The sequence below is a fragment of the Onychomys torridus genome, chromosome 9 (genome assembly GCF_903995425.1).
Source record: "Onychomys torridus chromosome 9, mOncTor1.1, whole genome shotgun sequence".
NCBI classification, from domain to species: Eukaryota; Metazoa; Chordata; class Mammalia; order Rodentia; family Cricetidae; genus Onychomys; species Onychomys torridus.
The window spans coordinates 66918840-66941749 of NC_050451.1; the positions used below are offsets into that span (position 1 = coordinate 66918840).

General features: G+C 42.6%; 1 protein-coding gene, 1 long non-coding RNA gene and 1 other non-coding gene across 7 annotated transcripts in view; 2 read left to right on the forward strand and 1 right to left on the reverse strand.

Annotated features, from left to right (window-relative positions):
- Akap11 (A-kinase anchoring protein 11) overlaps nt 1–791 on the reverse strand; it is a 45691-nt gene extending 44900 nt beyond the window's left edge. For 4 of the 5 annotated variants that reach the window (XM_036198660.1, XM_036198659.1, XM_036198658.1 and 1 more), the window contains exon 1: nt 646–791. The gene's annotated coding sequence lies outside the window, so the exon portion shown is untranslated. Of the gene's footprint in view, nt 1–267; nt 322–645 lie in introns of those variants that run through there. The other variant, XM_036198657.1, reaches the window with a different exon arrangement.
- A 207-nt stretch (nt 792–998) lies between these two features.
- Nucleotides 999–9301, forward strand: LOC118591597. Its single transcript, XR_004945945.1, has 3 exons — nt 999–1369; nt 7614–7737; nt 8638–9301. It is a non-coding gene; the product is annotated as an uncharacterized LOC118591597 (long non-coding RNA).
- An 11044-nt stretch (nt 9302–20345) lies between these two features.
- On the forward strand, nt 20346–20452 carry LOC118591707. The gene has a single exon (XR_004945997.1). It is a non-coding gene; the product is annotated as a U6 spliceosomal RNA (small nuclear RNA).
- Nucleotides 20453–22910: the final 2458 nt, after the last annotated feature.

Below are 22910 nucleotides of genomic sequence, written 5' to 3' on the forward strand. Positions count from 1 at the left end.
TAAACAAAATCATCTTTGCATAAATAAATACTCCATCTTTCCTGAATACTCTATCTTCTACGTATTTCCATACTGAGCAAATTTGAGTATCAACATCAATAACACTGCTAACAAGGTGGGAAGACGGAAAGGAAACAAGCGTTTTAGAAGCAACTGAATAATTACAAAGCTAAACAACAACAACCACCAAAAAAAAAAAAAAAATGCGAATATTAATTCCAGTATGCGCCAAGGCCATTCACGATGTGTCTCAGCAGTATTGCTCACCACGAAATGCCTTAATTGCCTAAGCCACCTCCAACGAATAGGTTTTTTAAGAGGGTAGGCAGAGTGAACGGACTGTCACCACGCCACACCAGGGGGTTAGCCTGTCACTGTGGCTCAGCCAGACCACGTTCTATTTGATCACGCAGGTCGGTGGCTCGGCCAGCCTGGGGGCGACGCTGACAGCGGTGCAAACAGCGGCCCCTGAGGTCGGGGGGCCGGCGCCGGGACCCGCGCTCGGGCGCTGACCGGGAAGGATGCTGCTGCGGACAAAGTGCACGGTCCTCCTCCCGCCCGCGCCCCCGCGCAGCGAGGCCACGGCGCCCCGCCGGCCGCCGTCCGGACCCGGCCCGCTGACTCCCCGCTCCCGGCCCCGCTCACCGGGAGGCGCAGCCTCTCAGCTCCCGGGCATGTCACCCGCCCGTCACGGCCCGCAACGCCCGGTGGCGCGAGCCGCAGCGCAGCGGCGCCTCCCTCGCCCGCCCCGGCCTGAGACGCCACCGCCGCCGCCTCCCCACGCCGCCCACTCACTCTCGCGAGAGCAGCCGCGCCTCTCGCGAGAACGACCCCGTGGACGAGCCCGCGCAAAAGGAACGAGGCGGAGTGGTGGTGGGGGGGGGGGGCGTAAAAAGCCTTCCCACGTGCTCTGGAGGGCAGAGCGGCGGGGCGCCTCTCACGTGACACCCAGGCGCCCTTGCCATTGGCCAGCTGCCCCGCGGCCCGTGGGAGCTTTCAACGCGAAGCTGACCTACGAACTCTCCCGCTGACGTCTTGCGCGCTTCCTGGCCCGTTGCCTTGGGAACGGGTTAACCCTCTCCTCCTGCGGAACACCCCAGCCTGGCTCTCTTGCCTTCGACTGTCTGCCTTGGGCCGCCCCGCCTCCCTGGGCTTGGTTTCCCACGTTGCACAGCTAGATCAAGGGTCCACGAACGGTCCATCCTTCAGAATGGCCCTGCTCCGTGCTCAGCATCTTCAGGGAGAACCCCACGTCATGCACCAGGCTCGGGCCCTAGCTGAACCTCCAGTCATTCCAAGGGGAGCGCTCACCCCATGTGGCATCGAAATTGGGACATAAGGCTTTGCCCACCAAGAAGCCGAGCCTCAGGTGACAAGCTATGGGACTCCCGTTTAACCCGGAAGGACCAGTGCAGTCAAGTTGCGTGGTCTCCTCAAGGACATGCGTTCCTCAAAATGGCTGAGATGAGAAAGATGTTTTGAAGTGTATCCTCCTCCTTTTTTTAATTTGTTTTGTCTTCTTCAGGGCAGAGGGATGAGAAAGAAAGAATGCATTCCTGTGTTCTCTCTTCAACAGCTTTTGGCTGTCCCCCCACACGTTTTAGGCATTATTCCAGGTTGTCTACTGATCTAGGTTGTAGTGGGTAGAGGGGGAATGTCTGTAGGTGTGAAAACAACGCAAAAGATTGTAATCTGATGGTGGTTACAATTGAGCCACTACTTGGGGGGGGGGCGGTGCCCTTGGGGTAGGAAAGATACGAGCAGTGTTTTGGGGTACAGCCCTACAAAAATGGGAGAGAAGAGCGGCTCTAGCAGAAAGACGGCTACTTCGCAGAATGGAACCCAGCATATTTGAATGACAGGCAGTAAGCCTGGGAAGATCATAGAGACTAGATTCCCTATAGCTTTGTTAACCAAGCAAGGGACTGGGAATCTAGTCTACAGTGAAAAGCGCTGAAGACTTACAAAAGGGGGAAATACCAACAATTAACTTAAAAAAACAATAGTAAGTGCTTCCCTGTAGCTGGTGAATGTTAAGGAAGCCAAAGCAAAAGCAGGAGGTTTTGTCCCAGTGAGAGACAATTGTGTAAGACTCAATTTCCAGTGACCTTGACATTCTCCAAACCTATTAAGTCGCAGGCCTAGCGCGGTTTCCTCCCTTCGGTTAAAATACTTGGATTTCTCCTACCCGAAAGGAGTAAATGGAGGGGTGTGCTGTTCTGTTTTGTTTTGTTTTGTTTTGTTTTGTTTGCTTTGTTTTCTGTTTTTCACCTTTTTCTCTTTGGTTTGGTTTTAACTTCTTGAGAAAAATGAATAGCCAGGAAGGGCTCCCACCTTTGGTTTCCTTCCCTCCATTTCCACCACACAGGTTCTGGCATCTTTAAGTTCTAAGCAAAATGGAATATAAAATAATGTGCCTTGTAGATATTTATTAGAGTAAGATTTGAAAAGATAGAGGTAGGGGCTGAAAAATAGAGTTTAATTATAAGAAATCAGGAAGTCTTCCAGTGTGAAACCCTCCCAACCAACTATAGACATAACCAAATCAAGGCTCTTTATGATCCCGAGTTTCAACTTCCTGGTACATAAAACAAGGCAATTTGCTCTCCACGCAGGGTGGTTAAGGCAGAATTCCACCTTGTCATGTGTGGCCTGGCAGAGGAAGCTGCAAAAGGAAATGAACTCTTAGGAAAGATGTAAGAGTCTTGAGAGTCAGCAAGCAGCACAAGCCAAATGAAATTGGACCCTCACACCCCAACTGAGAAACTGTAACTGACTGAGACAGATACCAGGAATGCTTTCCTAGGAAACACTGGCCTCCTCTGGGTGTGAAAGCGGAAGCTTGGCCACCTGTTCAGCCTCATATTCCCTTTCTCTGGAGCCACTGTGAGTCTAGGTGGCCTCCAAAACACCCAGTGTGCCTGAGCAGAGTAAGGACTAAATGGCAAGTAGCAAAAGGTCTGAGGCAACAAATGAAAATTAACGCCTGAGTTTTAATACAAAGATTTCAAGTTACTTTTTAAGAAGGGGAAAATGTGTGAGAAATATTATTTTAACAAGACACTTTAAAAATTCCCCACTCCCTCAGATAAGGCCATTTTAAAGGCTAATTTAGAGTGCCTTTTGAAATGTTTGCAGCTCTCGTAATGATTAATTGAAACAGCTGCTTGGTGTTGCTAATTTAGATGAACAGAGGGCTCAACTCCAGCATCCTAACATACTGCAGGATCATAAATCATCCTGACTTACTCTAGCAGGCAAGTGGTTGTGGTCCCTTGTGCTAGCTGTTTGGAGTGCTGTGGATGTAAAGTAAAAAGAAATTTAGTATCTCTTATGGTGTCCCTAGTTCTTTGATTCTTTCAAAACATCCTACACACACACAATTTTACTCCAATATAATTTACATGCCATGCACTTTCATGTTTTCTGGATATTCGCAGAACTCTGCAGCTATCACTGTAACCTAATTTTCAAAATAACTTTGTCCCCCACTTAAAAAAAAAACAAAACTACCTATTAGCAACCAATAATCCCCTGTCTCACCCTCAGCCCTAAGTAATCAATAATCTTCTTTGTTTCTATAAACTTGCCTAACTTGGGTTCTTAATATTAATGAAATTAAATAGCATATGGCCTTTTATGTCTCCGTTTATCCACTTAGTGCACTATTTTCAAGGGTCATCCATGGTGTGTCTATCATGTATCAGTATTTCATTTTAGTGACAGATGATGATTCTGTTATTAAAAACACATAAATTCATCTAGTTACAGAGTCCTTGCTTCCAGTCCAAGCCCGCTTTCTTTGTTCCTGTGGCTCTTCTCTTTTAGCCTACTCTGTTAAGCATGTTGAGTCTATTCATAGGAACATTTTTCCTCAGGCCATTCATATCTGACCCTGTCGTTCACCTGCTCACTGTCCTCGGGCTCTCCCAATGGCCTGCCTTGATTCCTTTGTTCTCACGTCATTCTCCCTTTCAGAGTCTCAAAACAGACCCTTCCCTCAAACCCTGCCTGCAGCATCAGTACCTTTTTCTGTCTACCTCCTTCATCTAAGACTGCCCAGCATCCGTGGACCTTCAGCTCTGCTGTCATTTCTGCGGGAACTCCTGCCCTGACTCCCTCCATGAAGTGCATTCCCCTTTATGGAGGACTCTGCCTTCTCTCTGAAGCATTTGTCAGCACATAACGGTTTTCACCTGGGTGATTATAGTTAACTAATGCCTGTCTTTTCCACTAGACCAAAGGATCCAAGCAGGAATCACATCTATATTTCTTGGCAGTGACTGGCACATAGTAGGTACTCTGTAACTACTCACAGGAAGGAGGAAGGGAGGAGGTGGGGAGAAAAACAAAAGAGGTCTCTTCCATGGCAGTTCTAAGTTCTATTTCTCTTGACCTAAAACGAACCATCATTTAAGTCTGGGTAAAAGTTACAATCTAAACTTATGCTGGACTAAGGGCAACTAATGCCAAGACTTGTTCTGGTGCAAAGAAGAATCCAAGTGTCCAACCCCACAGAAAAGGAGTGAGAAGGAGGCCAGTGTACAAAAGACCCAGGACAGCAGGCTGCCAAGTTACGGAACACACTCTGAGGGCACCTATGATAGTATCAAAGAAACCCTCTTCTGGCCATGGAAAATGTTTACTTCTTGCTTTTATTTATTATAGCCCTGGGAATTGAACTGAGCCTCAGGAACACCAGGCAAGCAGTCTTAATGCTGGGCTATGTCCATCCCCAGCCCTGTTTTTACTTTCTATTCTAAGACAGGGTCCCACTAAATTAACCCAAAATGGCCTGGAACTCACTCTGTAGCCCAGTCAGACAGGCCCTGAGCTTGGCATCCTCAGGCCTCAGCCTGCTAAGTAGCTGAGATTACAGGCCAGGCCTGGCTCCACAGGGATATTGCAGTTGACTAAGTCTTCAGTAGTCAAATTGGTAGCGTCTCCTGTGATTAATGGAAATGGTGCTTTCACTTGTAGACATGGTCCAGTGGAGCCAAGATACTTGGGTGATAGGCACATAAAAGAATTATGCCAAGCAACGTTGAATGATCTGCTCTTGATCACATCCGGCACTAAATGTCATAGCTCATGCTAAAATCAAGTAGTGCAGTCTGCTCCTGCCTTCCAGTGAAACTGAGCACATTACACAAAGCTGACTTCTCACTTAATCCCGCAATGCCATTCTGACTACAAAGGAAGGCATCGTCTTTCCCCAGAAGCTTTGGAGCTTTACACCAACAACCTCAGATAGCCAAAGCAGATTCCATGGTGCTTCCTGTTTGAAAACTTGACTCTCCCCTTGGCTGAGTGGCTGGATTCCTCCCTGAGCCATCCTGCATGAGTGATGGACCCAGCTGTCAGTTCTCTTGTTAAAAAAAGAAAAAAAAAAAAAAAAAAAAACAGGACAAGTCCCCATACACATCCTTCAGTTCTATTTGGTTTTTGTTTTGTTTAATGGGTGTAAGTTAACACATACTCATTGTAGTGAAAATTCGAGAAAAGACAGTGAAACCCTCTTGTATGGTGGCTGCTTTGCATGCATTATTACTTGAAAACAAGCCAATGTAAGGATTCTGTAAGAAGAAAGATAAAATTATATAAACCATTTCAATACACTGAGTGCTTTTCAAATTGAAGTGATGAAGTTCTTACAGCATTTTTGCTTGCTCATTTGTGTTTTGTTTGAAGTGGTGGGGTCCAACTCAGGGTCCTGTATTCTACCACTGATATAGCCCCTTAGTGTCCATTCCCCCCTTGTTTTAAGAGTGTTTAAAAAGTGTTAGTTTTCCATTGTTGTGATAAAATACCATTTATGACCAAAAGCAACTTTGAAACAAAACATATTTCAGCTTACAGTTCCAGAGGGCTAGAGTCCATTAATGGTGGAAAAGCATGGCATGGTGGCAGGGGCAGGAAGGAGATCACATTTTGTCTACACACAGGAAAGAGTGAAAGGCAACAAGAAGTGGTAGAGTGAGGTATGAACCATCAAAGCCTATTGCGTGTGTGTGTGTGTGTGTGTGTGTGTGTGTGTGTGTGTGTACATTTCTGTAGGTATATATATATACACGTGTGTGTGTGTGTACATTTCTGTATGTATATAATATATATATATATATACACATGTGTGTGTGTATAACATACATACATACATATACATTCATATAAATAACATACTTCTTCCAGCAGGACTCCACCTCCTGAACTTTCCATTACCACCCCAAACAAGAGTCACAAACTGAGGACCAAATGTTCAAATAACTGAACCTATAGGGTAGGGGGGCATTTCTCATTCACTACAAAGAGCATATATATCACATCACAACCTATTATAATGTTTATAACTTATACAGCTAATTATTTTGTAGCAAGTCTCTGTACCTGTAAAAACACAGCTGCACCATTATTAGAATATAATACCTAGTGATGTTTTAATATATAGGAGGTGGTCATGAAATACTCAGAGGAGTCTAAAACCATGACTCTTCTTACCACTTGTGTGTAGTCATACATGTATGTGATGTCTACAGAAGCCAGCAGAAGGTATCAGATGGTTGTGAGTCACAATACATGAGTGCTGGGAACCAAACCCCAGTGCTCAGGAAGAGCAAGCACTCTTCGGTGCTGAATTGTCTTTCCCACCCACCATGATTGTATCAACATACAGCACAGGGGCTGATTTAGAGGTGCTGCTCCAGGTTAAAGCCTTCTTGACTAGAAAAAAAAAAAAAACTGAAGTGTTATTACATGTCATATTCAAATATAGTTCTTTAGATTAAATCATCAGAGTCTTAGCTAATCAGTAACTCTCAATGTATAAAAGTCAGGTGTACCTTCTTTTAAGAAAATGTAATGTGCAACTGTCTGAAATTAAAAAACAAACATTCTTGAAAGGATGTACTCATGCAATTATTTAATAAGATGGTTTCTTTAATTATTATTGCCCAGATTATTTAAATGGCCAGTATATATTGTAGTTAATTGTAAAATAGAAGCACAAAGCCTTATAAAGAGATATTTTTTAGACATTACAAATTCAAAACATCATGAAGGTCACCAAGAATTCCAAGAGGACTTAATTTTCCAATAATAATTTCCAATTTTCCATTCAGTTTTTCAAATATGGCTTCCTCAAAGGGTTAGATAAACATCTTCATCATGTGACTACATATGTTTATTATAAAAGATTTTAGGTAACTCCCCTTAGATTATAGGTTTATAAGTCAAGGGCAGTAGATTTGTTTGTTTGTTTGTTTGTTTTTGGCATGCTCTTGAAACTACATTATGAGAACAGGTACAAGAGCAGATCTTAGAGCAGGATGTTCCTGTAGCCACCATTTCCAGTCCTTGGTTGTTTATCTTTTCAGGCCAGGAAGAGCCTCTTCTTTCATTAGTTAACATGAAATGCCCACATGAGATGAGAGCTTTCCTTGTTGTGTGTGCCCTCCAGTCACTGGATGCTATGGTAAAAGTCTAGGGCAAAAGGAGCAGAGCTTTGAAGACACTCTGGCTTTAGGAATTCTCTGTTCTACTCAGAATGTTAAGCCATTAAATTATATTAGACAGGTTTAGCCTGGCTCTACACCATGCTTTATCCCTGTTTGTTTTAGAGTCTTTGGAGACATCTAAAGAGATATGGCTGCTTCCCCACAATGGAGCTTATGAAAGCCAGTTTTATAGCCAGTCTTTATGAACATGAAAGTAACTAACATCACTGGCCTGCGTCATTCCAAGGTGAGTCTAGGCTCTGTTGTCTAAAGGAGGTGGCTATGGGGTAAAGAGCTGTATGCTCTTTTGTTCTGAGGCATAGATTCTGCTAGTCTGAACTAGTCATTCCTCACATTAACCAAGTGAGCTAATATCAGAGAAAGCACATTAGATACAGATTTTGTTTAATCTATTCAATGGAGGACCCAGACAGCTCATATAAACTGAAGCTAAAGGGCCATCGTTCAAGAAATGCCCAAAGCCTCTCTTCCTCTTCCAGAGGAAAAAGACATTTTCAGCCCAAATATAAGGTGAAAAATAATAATTAGAACTATGTTAAAATAGAATGGGTAAACCAGACTGGCCCTGAACTTAGAGATCTGCCTCTACTTCCAGATTAATGGGATCAAATGTGTGCACTACCAAGCCTGGCAGAATGGGTTATTTTTATGAAAAAAATGTCTTATCAAATTTTTTTCCAAGACAAGGTTTCTCTGTGTAGCCCTGACTGTCCTGGAACTCACTCTATAGACTAGGCTGGCCTTGAATTCACAGAGATCCTCCTGCCTCTGCTTCATGAGTACTGGGATTCAAGGTATGATGTGCACCACTACCACCCAGCCAAAATACTTCTTAATATCTATAACTTTTAAAATATATTCTTTGTAAAGCCCAAGCTTATAAGCTCCTCCTCTATTATCCTGTGCTATTCTGTTCTTATTTCCACACTGGTTTTAAAGTTCCTCCTTTGTATGTCCTTACACCACGTTTGATGTTGCCGGTTGCTGCCCTTCTCAGTTGGCGTAATAAGATCCCTAGAGACCTGTTATCTATAAACCTGTGGCCGAGTAGAATGAGTGTAACATGATCCCCCAGACCTCTTGTTTAACAGTCAAATACCTTGTAAAGTTTCTCTTCTCTTTGTAGATGGCCAGCAGCTGATCCGAAGTCACCACGGAAACTCCAGAGAGGAGTGACATCTGCAGTAAACAAGGTCTCACTTTTATGTCTGGCTGGAAGACATGACATTCTCAGATGGGAAAGAAAGGTCGCTGTTTCTAAGGTGTCCCTTGAGCTCTAGTGTTAAATTCAGTGCCTTCAAACTTTGCTACTGTTTGACATATTCTGTAACTTTAAAAGAAAGTCCCACATTTCTTGTTCATTTCATCTGTGCTATTCCGTGATTTCCCCAGCAACTAAGTTCCAAGAATCTATTCAACTGATCTGCCAAGTTTCCCGTTATCCTATTAAGTTTTTATTATTTCTTTTCCATCCTGGCATCCTTGGAAGTACCTGCAGTGCCAGCTGACATCTAGCGGTTTGGTCAGCGCTGGTTTTGGTACAAAAGCCTCTCATCTAGATGTTCCCAGTGCCATTTTACATGTGGGTACCCCTCTCTGCAGAAACAACACTTAACTTCTTAAACACCATACAGCACAGTGTAGACGCCAGTCATTTCTCTGAATGTGACGATCTGAGTCCTCCATGAGACACAGTGTCTTCTGTCACTCCAGTTTCATGCTTTGATTCCGCTGGCACTGCTCTCTTGGTTTTTGTTCTTGTGTTTTGTTTTGTTTTGAGACAGTGTCTCACCAGGTAGTTCTGGATGTTCTGGAACTCACTACGTAGACCAGGCTGTTCTCTAATTCAGAGGTCCACCTGCCTCTGCCTCCTGAGTGCAGGGACTAAGGGTATGCGTCGCTACACCCAGCTGGTCCTCCATGTTTTTCACTCAAGCATGACAACAATTTATTAAAACCAAACCAATTCTTTGCTTGCCCTTGGCGAGCAGTTCCTCTCAAACACTTGCCAGTCATAGAAGAGGGTCCTGAATCCCGCCCTCTCTTCATTTGTTCACTTTGGTCAACTTAATCCTTTACTTTCCCCCCAAACATCTGACAATTCCAGTTCTTAAAGTGATGAGATGTAAAGATTTACAAGTCATAGCAAGGACACAAGCTGATGCTGAAAGCTCCAGGCTTTCTGTGCTCCGCTCTGTGCTCTGCATTCAGCTTCACTAAGCTACCCATGTCATGGATCTTCACTAAGCTACCTTTGTCATGGATTCTTCACTAAGCTACCTTTGTCATGGATTCTTCACTAAGCTGCCTTTGTCATGGATCTTCACTAAGCTACCTATGTCATGGATCTTCACTAAGCTACCTTTGTCATGGATTCTTCACTAAGCTACCTTTGTCATGGATTCTTCACTAAGCTGCCTTTGTCATGGATCTTCACTAAGCTGCCTTTGTCATGGATCTTCACTAAGCTACCTATGTCATGGATTCTTCACTAAGCTGCCTTTGTCATGGATTCTTCACTAAGCTGATTCTTCGAACTATCAAGCACTTCTGTAGCTATTCCAGGAACACAAGGCTCACTTCCTCTTGTACCAGAGAAACACAAAGGTGTCATCTGAGTGGTCACATGGTTCTCCTCAAATGCCACAAAATGTGTCTGCTATTACTCAGTGCACTTCTCTGAGGACAACCCTTGTGTCTATGTTCAAGGAGACTTTGTACTCTGTTTGGGCACTACAGTCACAGACATTGACTGTTAATCCCTCTTTTCTTCCTCAAAATCGAATCATCATAGGAGAGAAATTATATGGATACTCTTAGGAAGAACCTGTTTTGAAGCGGTCTGTCAAAATGTCTTAGGATACCACGGCCAAGATGCTGGGCCACAGAATAACAGCCAAACCTCAATATGTATCATCACTGCCTCTTTTTCCTCGCCAAGGTAACTAGTCACCTTCCTCTCTCCCATCTAGCTTGCTTGTTTAAATGTTACCCGCACTTATCTCAGAATACACAATGTCCATCAACTGCATTTCTAAATTAGTGGGCTTAATTATCCTTGTCAGTGTTTGTAGCTATAGAATATACTCTGGGGAATTCTAAGATAACAGGCAGATTTTCTCAAAGAAGTTCAGAAGTTCAAATGTTGTGGTAGCCAAGGGCAACCTTGAAGAATCTTAATCCTCTCAATAACATCTTGGCAACTGCTCTTTCTGCAGTTTTTCACAAAGCTATATGTGGGGTCCATCTTCTTATGACATCCTCACGGATGATTATGGAAATGATAGACTAAAAGGCTAGATTATTGAATCTACTTTTAAACCAAAAAAAGCAACTACTAGTCTTAAACATTTTACAGGTAGAGGTATGGATTTTGGATAATTGACACAAATTTAAAATTAATTTTGTTATGCTGTATGTATGTTTCTACTTTCGTTTAAGTTATTGTGTTTATACCACTCATTTAAAAATGTAATGTGTAATTAAGAAATACAGGCTAATAGTCATCTATAACAGTCAAACTTATAGTCATGTTAAGTATGTTTTCAAGGTTAAACAAACATGTTTAGATATGGTCTTCAAACACTTCAAAGACCTACAGAATATGGCATTTAATATGTTTCATGACCTAAGGCTTTGCGTGACAGTAAGACCTGTCTTCTTCTGGCAGCATCAATCTACTTCAGAGGAGATGAAGGGCATTGAAGAAACTCCGTATGGAGTCTGTTTTCTTTATGGCAAAAGCTAGCCATCTGGACAAAGGAACTGCCCCTGCCTCCATTGCTGACAGTTACAGTCCAAGCAGGACCAGCAGGATGCAAGAAAAGTAACTGCTGAACTTTGCCAAGACAAGGTAGGATAGTCATTCAAAATTCCCTGCTTCACAGGAAAGTCTGTCAGACATGGTAGCCTTGTAAGCCAGAGTTGGGTACCCCACCATTGCAGAGGAACTTGGGCTGACTGTCCAGACAGCCTGATATCCCTGTCATTAGGTAACATTTCATTTTTCTGGGGTCTTTAATGAAGTTGAAGACTTAATAGTTATATTTATAGTTTCCCTTAGCTATAATGGAAAGTAAATTAAATACAAAACTTTAGACTCACCAAGATAATTAAGTATTTTCTCTAATTTTGCCAAATACAAATGGATTGGATATTGTTGCTGTACTTCTTAATAACTGTTTTTTGTTGTGTATAGTTTTACTATGTTAAGGTTAAAACCTTCCTTTTTAATTAGACAAAAAGGGGGAAATGCTGTGAAACAATCATTTTCTACAATATGAATATGTTTGCTCTCATTGGTTAATAAAAAGCTGACAGGCTGGTAGCTAGAGAGAGAAGTTAGGTGGCAAAGCCAAACTGAGAATGATGGGAAGGAAGGTGGAGTCAAGAGGAGTCACCAGTCAGATATGGAGGGAGCAGGAGATGACCGTGCCATGAAAATAAAGGTGCCACTATGTGGCAGAGCATAAATAATGAATATAGGTTAACTTAAAATGTAAGAGCTAGTTATTAATAAGCCTGAGCTATTGGCTGAACATTTGTAATTAATATAAGCCTCTGAGTGATTATTTGGGACCAGGTGGTCAGGACAGGAAAACTTCCAAGTACAGGTGATAGGTTTCTAGAGCTCCTGATGCTCTCCAATTCCATAGTGGACTGCATCAGTAGTCTCTGCTTAATCCTGTCCAATTCAACTCTTCATACTAATCAAGAAGACACAGTTCATGTCATAACAGAATCTAGCCACTGGAAGCAGACATGCTTCAGCAGATACAATCCAAACACAGATGCTAAGAGGTTGACACTTCCTCTCTGCCGACCATCTGGAATTTTTGGGCACTGATAGAAAAGACTCAGCATGGTGGTTTGGATAAGAAACGTCCCCCTTAGTCTCAGGCATTTGAACACATGGTCCCCAGCTGGTGACAGTGTTTGGGGAGACTTAGCTGGCCTTTCTAGAGGAAGTATGTCACTGGGGGCAGGCTTTGAGAGTATATAGTCTCATTCTTCCAGTTCAATCTTTCTGCCTTGTGCATGCTAATAAAGACGTGTGCTCAGTTGGAACCTAACCCCTGCATAGTCCTGAAAGCCCCATTCCCGCCTCTCTCTCCAAACTCCACCCACTCAGACTCTCTGAACAAAGGGAAGGCACCAAAAAGCCCACATTCTATTCTTGGCAGCTACTGCTGCTTCCTCCCCTGAAGTTGCCAGCCACCCAAGTCCCCACCTAAAGTGCTCAGCTTTTGACCATACTTGGACACAAACTCAGCTTGTGGTGGACACGTCATCACCCCTTGCCTACAACCTATATAATCTCCCTGCTTTAGTTCAGGCAGGTGGCCTCTCTGGCCTTGATCTCAGGGACCAGAGGACCCACCAGGGAGTTGCTTTGCTCAATATGCCTGTTGTTATACTTTTTCAATTTGGTTTGATCTGGCTTACTGCATTGGCAAAATGCAAATGGACTAGACATTGTTGAGGTATTTATTGCCTGTATATATTATATATAGTTATTGTACTTATTGTATATAGCTTTTCTTATATTAGTTATAACTTTTTTTATTTTAGACAAAAAAAGAGGAAATGTGATGATATTTTATTTGTGCTCTAACAAATAAAGCTTGCCTGAAAATCAGAAGAAGGAGTTAGCCACTAGTTAACCATAGAGGTCTGTAGGTCTGTAGAGACAGACAGGAAGTGATAACAGCTGGGTGGAGAGAGGAAGTGATAAGGGAGGGGGGTGGAGAGAGGAGCTCGCTCTCTTTTAGGGGAGGATTTCTTGGGGGTAAGAACTAGTGGCTTGCTGGCTCTGCCTCTCTGATCTTTCAGCTTTTACTCCAATATCTGACTCTGAGTTTTTTATTGATAAGACCATTTAGCAATTCGCTTTACATCTGGGGCGGGGGATGGGAAGAGTGGGAGCAGAAACCTTATGAATGTGGTCTCTCAGCTCCCTGCCCCTGCCTCCTGCCATTGAGTCAGTCACCTCTCTGGAAGAGTAAGCCCAAATAAACTCTTCCTCCTGGAAGTTGCCTTGGTCAGGTGATTTTATCACCACAACAGAAAGCAAAGCTGGAATGTCCACTGCCTTTGTCCCCAGAGAGTTCTTTACTCACCGCCTTCTATGCTCAAGGCTTTGATTCTCCTCAAGACTTCCTCAGAAAGTGTTTGTTAGGAAGCCCACCTGAGATAAGTTCCCCTAGACCGTGACACTGGTTAACCTTCTATTTTACTCGTTAGCTTTGCTTCTACAAAAGCAATCTGATCACCTTGCCACTTAAATGCAGTCAGAAACTGAGCCTTGTTATCACTGATGCCAGGATCTAACACAGAATTGGGAAACAGGCATTAAACGGAGTCCAAGTATATCTCTGCTGATCCATAATATCTTCCAGTTCCCTCTTTTCATATGCTTTCTGGAGTCTCGGCCTGCAAAATTGTGACCAAGCCAGGAGCAGACAAGGAATCTGACACTGGGGTCTTGGAGGAAACAGGACTTTCAGTGTGATGTAGTTCAGTTGCTACAGAAGCTAAGTTAGATAGATATGAGCTGTCTGTGATGGAGTATGTAAGCTTGGTGAAAAGCAAGAGGTCAATTTAGTGTACAACCAGAGAACTCTTCAGAGAGCAGAAAAGTCAAGTTCATCCAACTCAGAACTGAAGGCAACAATATGCTGTGTCTCGCAAGGCAAGGAGCTTTGGGGTATGCCTTCTTGAGTGAATTTAAAGGACACCTGTGCCTCCATCATTCAAGGCAAAGGGTTTCACTTCCGAAAGGCCTTTATCTCAAATCTACAGCATTTAAGAGGTACTGAGGGACAGCTGTGTCCTAATAAAGTTTCTATTTTAAGAGCCTGGCTCTCAAGAGTGCTTCATAGGATTAGTCTGACACAGGTTAGGACGGAAGTTTGAAAGCTTAGCAAGTTCTGAGAGCTCCACATTTTTTTTTTTTTTTTGTCTCATCCGGGGCTCTCTTGCACTCTGCACTGAGTTGGGGACAGGTTTCAGGCAACAGAGCTAAGTGGAAATCCAGGCTGGACCGGCTCGGAGTTCCATGTCCCAAAGATAGCACACACATGCAGCAGGTGACAGACAGTTCAACCCCAAGTACGAAAGGTGACCCAACATGCAGACCGAAAGGGGCGCCGGGAAGCTGGGCTCAAGACACTCAAACGTACGGGACAATTGGACTTTTGACAGAGGTGACAAAAACACGCATTAAGAAAAGGACTCCAGGTGGATCTCTGTGAGTTTGAGGCTAGCCGGAAAGCACATTCCAGGACAGCCAGGACGGTTACACAGAGAAACCCTGCCTTGAAAAAGAAAAAAAAAAAAGGAAGGCAGGAAGGAGGGAGGGAGGGCGGAAGGTAGGGAATAAGGGGAAGGATGCATCTTTAACAAACACACTGGAAAGCTAAGAGTGAAAGATCTCCATCTCTCCCCCTGTATAAAAACGGATTAGAGGCATTGATGTAAGACCTGAAACCCTGAGAGTACTAGAGGAAAATATCAGGGAAACTCTCCAAGGCATAGGCATGGGTCTGCTGGGGACATGGTGCAGTAGGAGAGTACTTGCCTTTCATGCACAAGGCCCTGTATTTAATCCCTGGTACCTCCAAAACATGCGCGCGCGCGCGCGCGCACACACACACACACACACACAGAGAGAGAGAGAGAGAGAGAGAGAGGGAGAGAGAGAGAGAGAGAGAGAGAGAGAACAGAAATGATAAATGGGCTTACAGCAAATTAAAAAGATTGTATAGCAAAAAGAAAAAAAAAACACTTCAGTGTGACCAGACAGTCTACAGAATGGGAGAAAATTTTATCAGCTATTTAACAAAGAATTAATTAATATCCACACTATGTAAAGAATTCAAGAATATAAACATAATAAATGATCCAAACCAGTAAATGGACATGTAAACTAAACAGACAATTCTTAGAAAATGTAAATGGGACCCCCTCCTGTAAGAAGCTGGAAGGCTCCATTCCTGTCCAGAATCATGGAGAGGACTGCATGTTCAGGAGGCTGCAACACAGGGGTGAGCACACTGTGCCAAGAAGGCTCCTATCACACCCACCACATGCACAGGCAGCTGGGAGGCCCCAGTGCCCGCCTTCACTGCACTGAGCACACCATACCCAGGAGGTTCCAGCCCGGCCCATCACCCCAGAGAGAACTGCACACCTAGGAAAGTTCAGCCTCACACACGGGCCTAGAGAACACAGTGCACACAGAAGGCACCACCTGCTCACGATCCCAAAGAATAGAGCATGCCTCTAGCTTAGACATAAAGTCACAGATTAAACCCATCCCCAACAATAGTGGGAGACTTCACTATCTTACCGTCATCAATTGACAGCCCAGGTTAAAAAAATATATATATATCAAAACCAAATGACATCACAGACAAGTGTGGGAGCCCCTTTTCAGGTTCCTAGTGGCGTTACTCAGCAGGTCTGCATAGAGAGGATGATTGTCTAATATTTCCTGCTGCTTCTACTCAAGAGTACTCTGGGGGGAATGTGGGGGTGGTGGGATCAACCCCCACAGACAAGTGAATTTAACAGACATCTACAGAACATTCTCTCTGGACACTGGAAAATACACATTTTCCTCAGCAGCTCATGAACATTTCCTAAAATAGATCTGACATTAGAGTACAACACACGTCTTTTTATTTATTTGTTTGTTTGTTTACTTACTTATTTTTGTTTTTTGAGCAGGGTTTCTTTGTCCTGGAACTCACTCTGTAAACCAGACTGGCTTCAGACTCACAGAGATCCCCCTGCCTCTGTCTCCTGAGTGCTGGGATTAAATGTGTGTAAACACCAAGTTTACAACATAAGTCTTAAACATAGAAAAATAAAATAGTTCCTTGTGTTTTATTTGATCACAATAGAATAAAAGTACAAATCAACAGCCAGAGAAACTATAGAATAATCACCAACTTATGGGGATTAAACAACACTATTGAATGGGGAATGCGTCAATGAAAAAAATCAAGTTCCTTGAAGTGAATAAAAATGCAAATACAACATATCGAAACCCACAGGATACAAGGAAAGCAGTCCCAACAGGGAATTTCATAGTTCTAAGGGGCTATCAGGAAGTCAGAGGGGGAGGGGAGAGGGCTTAGAAGACAAAATACTGGCTATAAAACCAGCACAAACAAGGACCAGAGTTCATATCTCTAGCAACCACACAAACACCAAGCAGACAAGCCTGTAACTCCAGTGCTTTGAAGGCAGAGAGAGGTGGTCCCTAGAGTAAGCTGGCTACCTATATTGGCAAGCTGTGAGTTAAATTGAGAGACCATGCTTCAGCAAATAAGATGGGAGTGTGATTGAAGGATGCTCTGAACATCATACCTGGGCCACCCCATTCATGCAAATATGTATATATGGACATATAAGAAAAAATCAGAGAGACCTCAAATAAATTAGTGGCACACCTTAGAGCCTTAGAATATCAACAGGCCAAGTCCCAATTCAGTAGACAGAAAGAAATGATAGATAAGGGCAGAAGTTAGAGAAATGAAGAATTCTGACCTGCAACAGAGACAGCGGTGCATCCATGGTTGATGTTTCTCTATTCACAATAGCTAAGAAGCAGACTCAGGACAGATGCTTATCTGATAAAACAGTTAATAAAAATGTGGTGCATACACAATGGCATTGTATTAACCCATAAAAAAATGTGACTATGATTTTGCAGAAAAAATGGACGGGACTGGAAAACACTGTGCTGAGGTAAGCCAGGCCCACAAAGACAAGCAGTGCATGGCCTCCCCTGTACGTGGTTCCTAGCGTCAGCTCTATAGGTTTATGTTGAAGTTGAACAGAGTGTCTGCAGAGGAGAGGGATGAAGAAAGGCACCATGAGGAGGTGGGGAAAGAGGCCTTTCAGCAGGGTGTGGGGGAGTAAGATACATGTGATAGGAAGCAGGAGGAGAGAATACTAGGCATGGAAAGGTTTAAATGGAGATAAGGGTGTCAGGTAAGGTGGGGTAGCAGGAGGGTAAACTGAAACTAAGTATGTTTGGAAAAGCCCTAAAGGAGCATACTACTCGACAAGCTAATTGAAAACACACACACACACACACACACACACACACACACTTAATCAAATATGCATTTTAAAAGGATTTTTAAGTCTCACTTAAAATGTTTCCCTACTTCAATGATATAAAATATATGTATGTGTATATATACATATACATTTTCTTATTTAAGTTTTACCATCAAAATCAATCTGTGCTGCCCAAATATTCTTGGATGTGTGGTCCTTCACTGAAATATCCTCCACTTACCAGGGCCTACACTCTTAGGAAAACTGTCCTGTTCCCAGCAGCTAACAATTGCAAGCTCCACAGCTAGGGAGCAGGATTTTGTGCCCAACTCATGGTGGGATTTGTTCTGGCCTGGGTTTGCACAGGTCTTGGTTGAATGCTGTTATAACTGCTGTAAGTTCATATGGACGGCTGCTCAGGCGTGTCCAGAAGACACTGTTTTCTTGTAATCATCTACTGCCTCTGGCTCTCACACTTTCTCCATCCTCTCCAGTATGAACCTTGAGTCTTGGAAGGAGGTGGGAGTGGATATATACTCTCTTTAAGGCTGAGCATTCTACAGTCTCTTTCTGGCTAGTTATGGGTCTCTGTGTTAATCACTCTCTACTGCAAATAGAAGCTTTTCCAAGCTCGCTCATACACACACACACACACACACACACACACACACACACACACATACACACACACGGAGTTAAAATGGAGTTACCCTATAACAGGAAAACACTGCCCCACTAGATAGCAGAAGATAACAAATAAAATGATAATTATGGTAAGACCCTATCACCAAAGACACCACATATTTGGGTTATCAAACAAGAGAAATCAAGCTGGTGCTGACCTGGGAGCTTTGTGCCTGCTGTCTAGCTTTCATGGTGCTAGAAGGTGCTATGCACGCTATCAGAGAACCAAAGCAATCATCAGTCCCACCCAGCTGTGAAGTGCGAGCTATGGTGATAACTAGCCTGGCAAGTGACATAAACATCATAGGAGTAACCAACCACTTTCAGATTGAATTTAAGTCCTACTTGTGGTGATGTTGTGTACACCAACATATTGTGCACCCTAATAAACTTATCTGGGGTCAGAGAACAGAACAGCCACTAGATACAGAGGCTAGAAAATGGTGGCACACACGCCTTTAATCCCATCATTACAGAGGCAGAGATCCATCTGGATCTCTGTGAATTCAAAGCCACACTGGAAAGAGCCAGGTATGGTGACACACGCCTTTAATCCCAGGAAGTGATGGCAGGAAGCAGAAAGGTATAATAAGGTGTGAGGACCAAGAATTAGAGCCTGGTTAAGCTTTTAGGCTTTTAGCAGCAGTTCAGCTGAGATCCATTCGGATGAGGACTCAGAGGCTTCCAGTTTAAGGAAACAGGATCGACTGAGAAGTTGGCAAGGTGAGGTTAGCTGTGGCCTGTTCTGTCTCTCTGATCTTTCAGTATTCACCCCAGTACCTGGCTCCAGATTTGTTTTTATTAATAAGACATTTTAAGATTTGTGCTACACCTAGTCAACAAGATGAAACCACACCTGATACCATTTTCAGACCAAAAACCTAGAACTAGACAGGCCTAAGTAACAGGCCTTAAGAGACAACCTTCTACTATTATTCCGCCAGATGGACATAATATTGAACTGATTTCTAATGACTTATCATTGTACCCATAGAAGAACGTACTTCTCAACTTTTCTTGGAGAAGCTTTTATTTGCAGTAGTTGGTGATTAACACAGAGAGCCACAATTTTGCATTTTACATGTCTTTTATCAGGAATTTATATTTTGAGTTTAACTTTTTCCCTTCCTTAATTAAAAACAATGGAACCCAGGCTACTCTGATATAGTCCAAGCTCACAGCATTGCTAAATGCTGGGATTAGAGGAGTGAATTACCACGCCCATTATAAAACATCAACTTTCTTAACATGCTTATCCTGGCCCTAATTTATCTATCCACATACTTTAAAAAAATATTTACTTTTTATTTTTAATTATGTGTGTGTGTGTGTGTGTGTGTGTGTGTGTGTGTGTGTGCCATGTGTGTTGGAGTGATAGAAGGGAGTGTAGACTCCTAGAGTTACAGGCCATTGTGAGCTTTCCATGTGCATTCTGGGAACTGAACTCAGGTCCTCCAGAAGAATATAAGTGACTTAATCACTAAGTCATTTTTCTAGCCCCCTATCCTCACATGGCATTCTCTAAAATAACATAGTGATATTTTACAATCAAAACACCCCACATATTTCTATAGTGGAGAACACTGACCAGATTCAGTGAAATAATGGAATTCATTGTTTTCTGAACTTCCTGGAAATTCATATGCTGTTTTTTTTTTATTATGTATACAGAAGAGGGTGCTAGATCTCATTACAGATGGTTGTGAGCCACCATATGGTTGCTGGGAATTGAACTCAGGACCTCTGGAAGAGCAGTCAGTGCTCTTAACCTCTGAGCCATCTCTCCAGCCCATCATATGCTGTTTTAGAACAAACATTCTAGAAAATATCTAGAACTTATGGTGTCCCCATCCAAGAATTTTTAAAAACTATTATTCATTAAAAAAGGAAATACAATATTGCTGAGTTTAATGGTGTATATCCCTAATCTGAAGGTAGCTCAGTGATAGATTACTCCCATTCATGAGTGTGAATCCTTACAAAAATAAATCCCTATTCATGTTCACAAAATATGACCAACCTGCTAAGTATTCTGTGGTGGATATGGAGTAGGCTATATACAAAAGACCAATATAAGTGCTTGCTTCGGCAGCACATATACTAAAATTGGAACGATACAGAGAAGATTAGCATGGCTCCTGTGCAAGGATGACATGCAAATTTGTGAAGCGTTCCATAATTTTTTTTATGATTAGCTTGAGAAGTTTGGGAGGCCCCCAGGCAGTGGGACCGGGACCTGTCCTTGGTGCATGAGCCGGCTTTTTGGAACCTAGGGCTTATGTTGAGACACTTTGCTCAGCCTTGGTGCAGAGAGGAGGGGACTGGACCTGCCTCAACTGAATCTGCCAGGCTGAACTGACTCCCCAGGGGAGACCTTGCCTTGGAGGAGGTGGGAATGGGCGGTGGGTTGAGGGAGGGTGGGGGAATCCGTGGCTGATGTGTGGAACAACTAGAAAATCTCATATAAATAAGAAAAAAAAGAAAGAAAGAAAAAAAACCTATATATGTTTATAAATGACAGCCGTTCTCCTAGATCAAGGCTTCTAAAAACCTTTTTTCTACTTCTGATCACTTTTTGCCAGAGGAGATTTTTTCAAGACCTTATATATATGTGGCTATGTAAAACAGGTATTCTAATAAAACATTCACTAATGATAAATCACAAAGAAGTTTATTTCTTTACTAACATTGTTTACTTTATTTACATAAAGTGGATGTTTTGAGACAAGGTCTATTGTATTCCAGGCTGGCCTCACACTTGCTATGTAGTCAAGTCTGGCTTTGAACTCCTGCTCCATCATCCTGCCGGATTTCCCAGGTGCAAGAATTACAGACATTCTCCATCACACCTAGTGTAGTTGGAGTTGTCCTGTCTGTCCTTCAGTCAGGACAAATCTCTCTCACCCTCCAGGCCCACAGTCGCTCAGACCCAACCAAGTAAACATACAGAAACTTATATTATTTATAAACTGTGTAGCCGTGGCAGGTTTCTTGTTATCTACTTCTATTATCTTAAATTAACCCATTTCTATTACTCTGTTTTTTTTTGTCACGTGGCTTGTGGCTTACCAGTACCTTACATCTTCCTTGTTATGGCAGCAGCTGGCAGTGTCTCTCTGCCCCAGCCTTCACTCATGAGGAGTCTACAAGCGACACTTTACTCTGCTGCATGACGGATTTAGCCTTTGCTAGTTTAAAAAAAAAGGTGGGGGAGGTTTCTGGTCTATGCGTTGCTTTGATAAAACTGCTTCTGATAGTTGATGGTACACATGGCTCCAGACCCAGAGCTGGAGGTAAACTGTACCACCGCTACTTTGGGAAGCTGAGGTGGGCGGAGCCAGCAGCCACAGCAGCGTTTCAGTCTTACAAAGATGGATATTACACAGAGAATCTGGTTTGTGTTGTCTTTGGGATTTTTAACTACAAAAAAAGATTTGATTGTAAAAGCTGTTGAGTTAAACAAATATGTAAATTTTAAAGGTAACTTGACTTCAAAATTTGTATATAAGGGTATGTTGCTTTGGAAAAGAGTCTCTGCTTTTGTTTCCACAGAAAGCCAGAGGCTATGGATTTGTTCCAGATTAAGATACATCAGCTTTGACCAGTTAAGACCCCCTGAAAGGTCTCCCGATGACACCATAGCCCAGATGATCCAACATTCAAAACGGTTTCAAGGCAACTGGCTCAAAAGATATACCCTCACAGACTACTCCATAATCCTAAAATTTTCTTTGTGTCCCCATAAGATACAGCGCCCCCCTCTAGCAGGAAGTAGTAAGAGAAACTATGCCCACATTCCCAAATATATCAAGCTGGCTTTGGAGATGGAATTGGCTCACTCCTTCTCTAAACCCAGACATATTGCTTAAAAAACAAAAAGTTAAGAGATTCTTATGTCCCAAATCAGAAGAGCCCTCTGGTGTGGGACAGAGAAAAACCAATATTTTAATTTAAAACAGATTTATTATAAATGCAATCTCTTTCTAAAGAAGAAAAGGGGATATGATATAGATATAATAGGATGAACTCACTTTTAAAGAACAACTTGTTTAAAATGTCTTACATTGGTATAGATTTTAGTCTATTGATACAAACTTAAAGTTAATTTTGTTATACTGTATATATATTTCTATTCTCGTTTGAGGTATTATGTTTATGCAACTCATTTAGATTGTAATGGAAATTTTAAAAATACAGATCAATTAGTCTTCTATGATAGTCAAACTTACAGTCATGTTAAGTTTTCTAGGTATACATAGATATATTTTAGATAGACAGGTAATCTTCAAACACTTCAAAGGTCTACAGAATATGACATTAAAATATTTTTAAAATTTAGACTTTCTGGACAGTGAGACATGTCTGCTCCTGGTAGCACCGATTCACTTCAGAGAGGAGGATGGGCATCAAAGACACTCTATATGTATAGAGTTTATCTTCACCTTGGCAAAAAGAGCCATTTGGGCAAGAAACTGTTCTTGCCTGGACTGCTTGATCGACTGGACGTACAGGACCCATAAAAGGGTAACCACTAAACTTTGCTTGACAAAATGGTCCTTCAGGTTCCTGCTTCACAGAGGAAACTGCCAGACATTCTACAGGACACTGAGAAAAGTGACCAAGAAACTCTAGCCCTGTGGG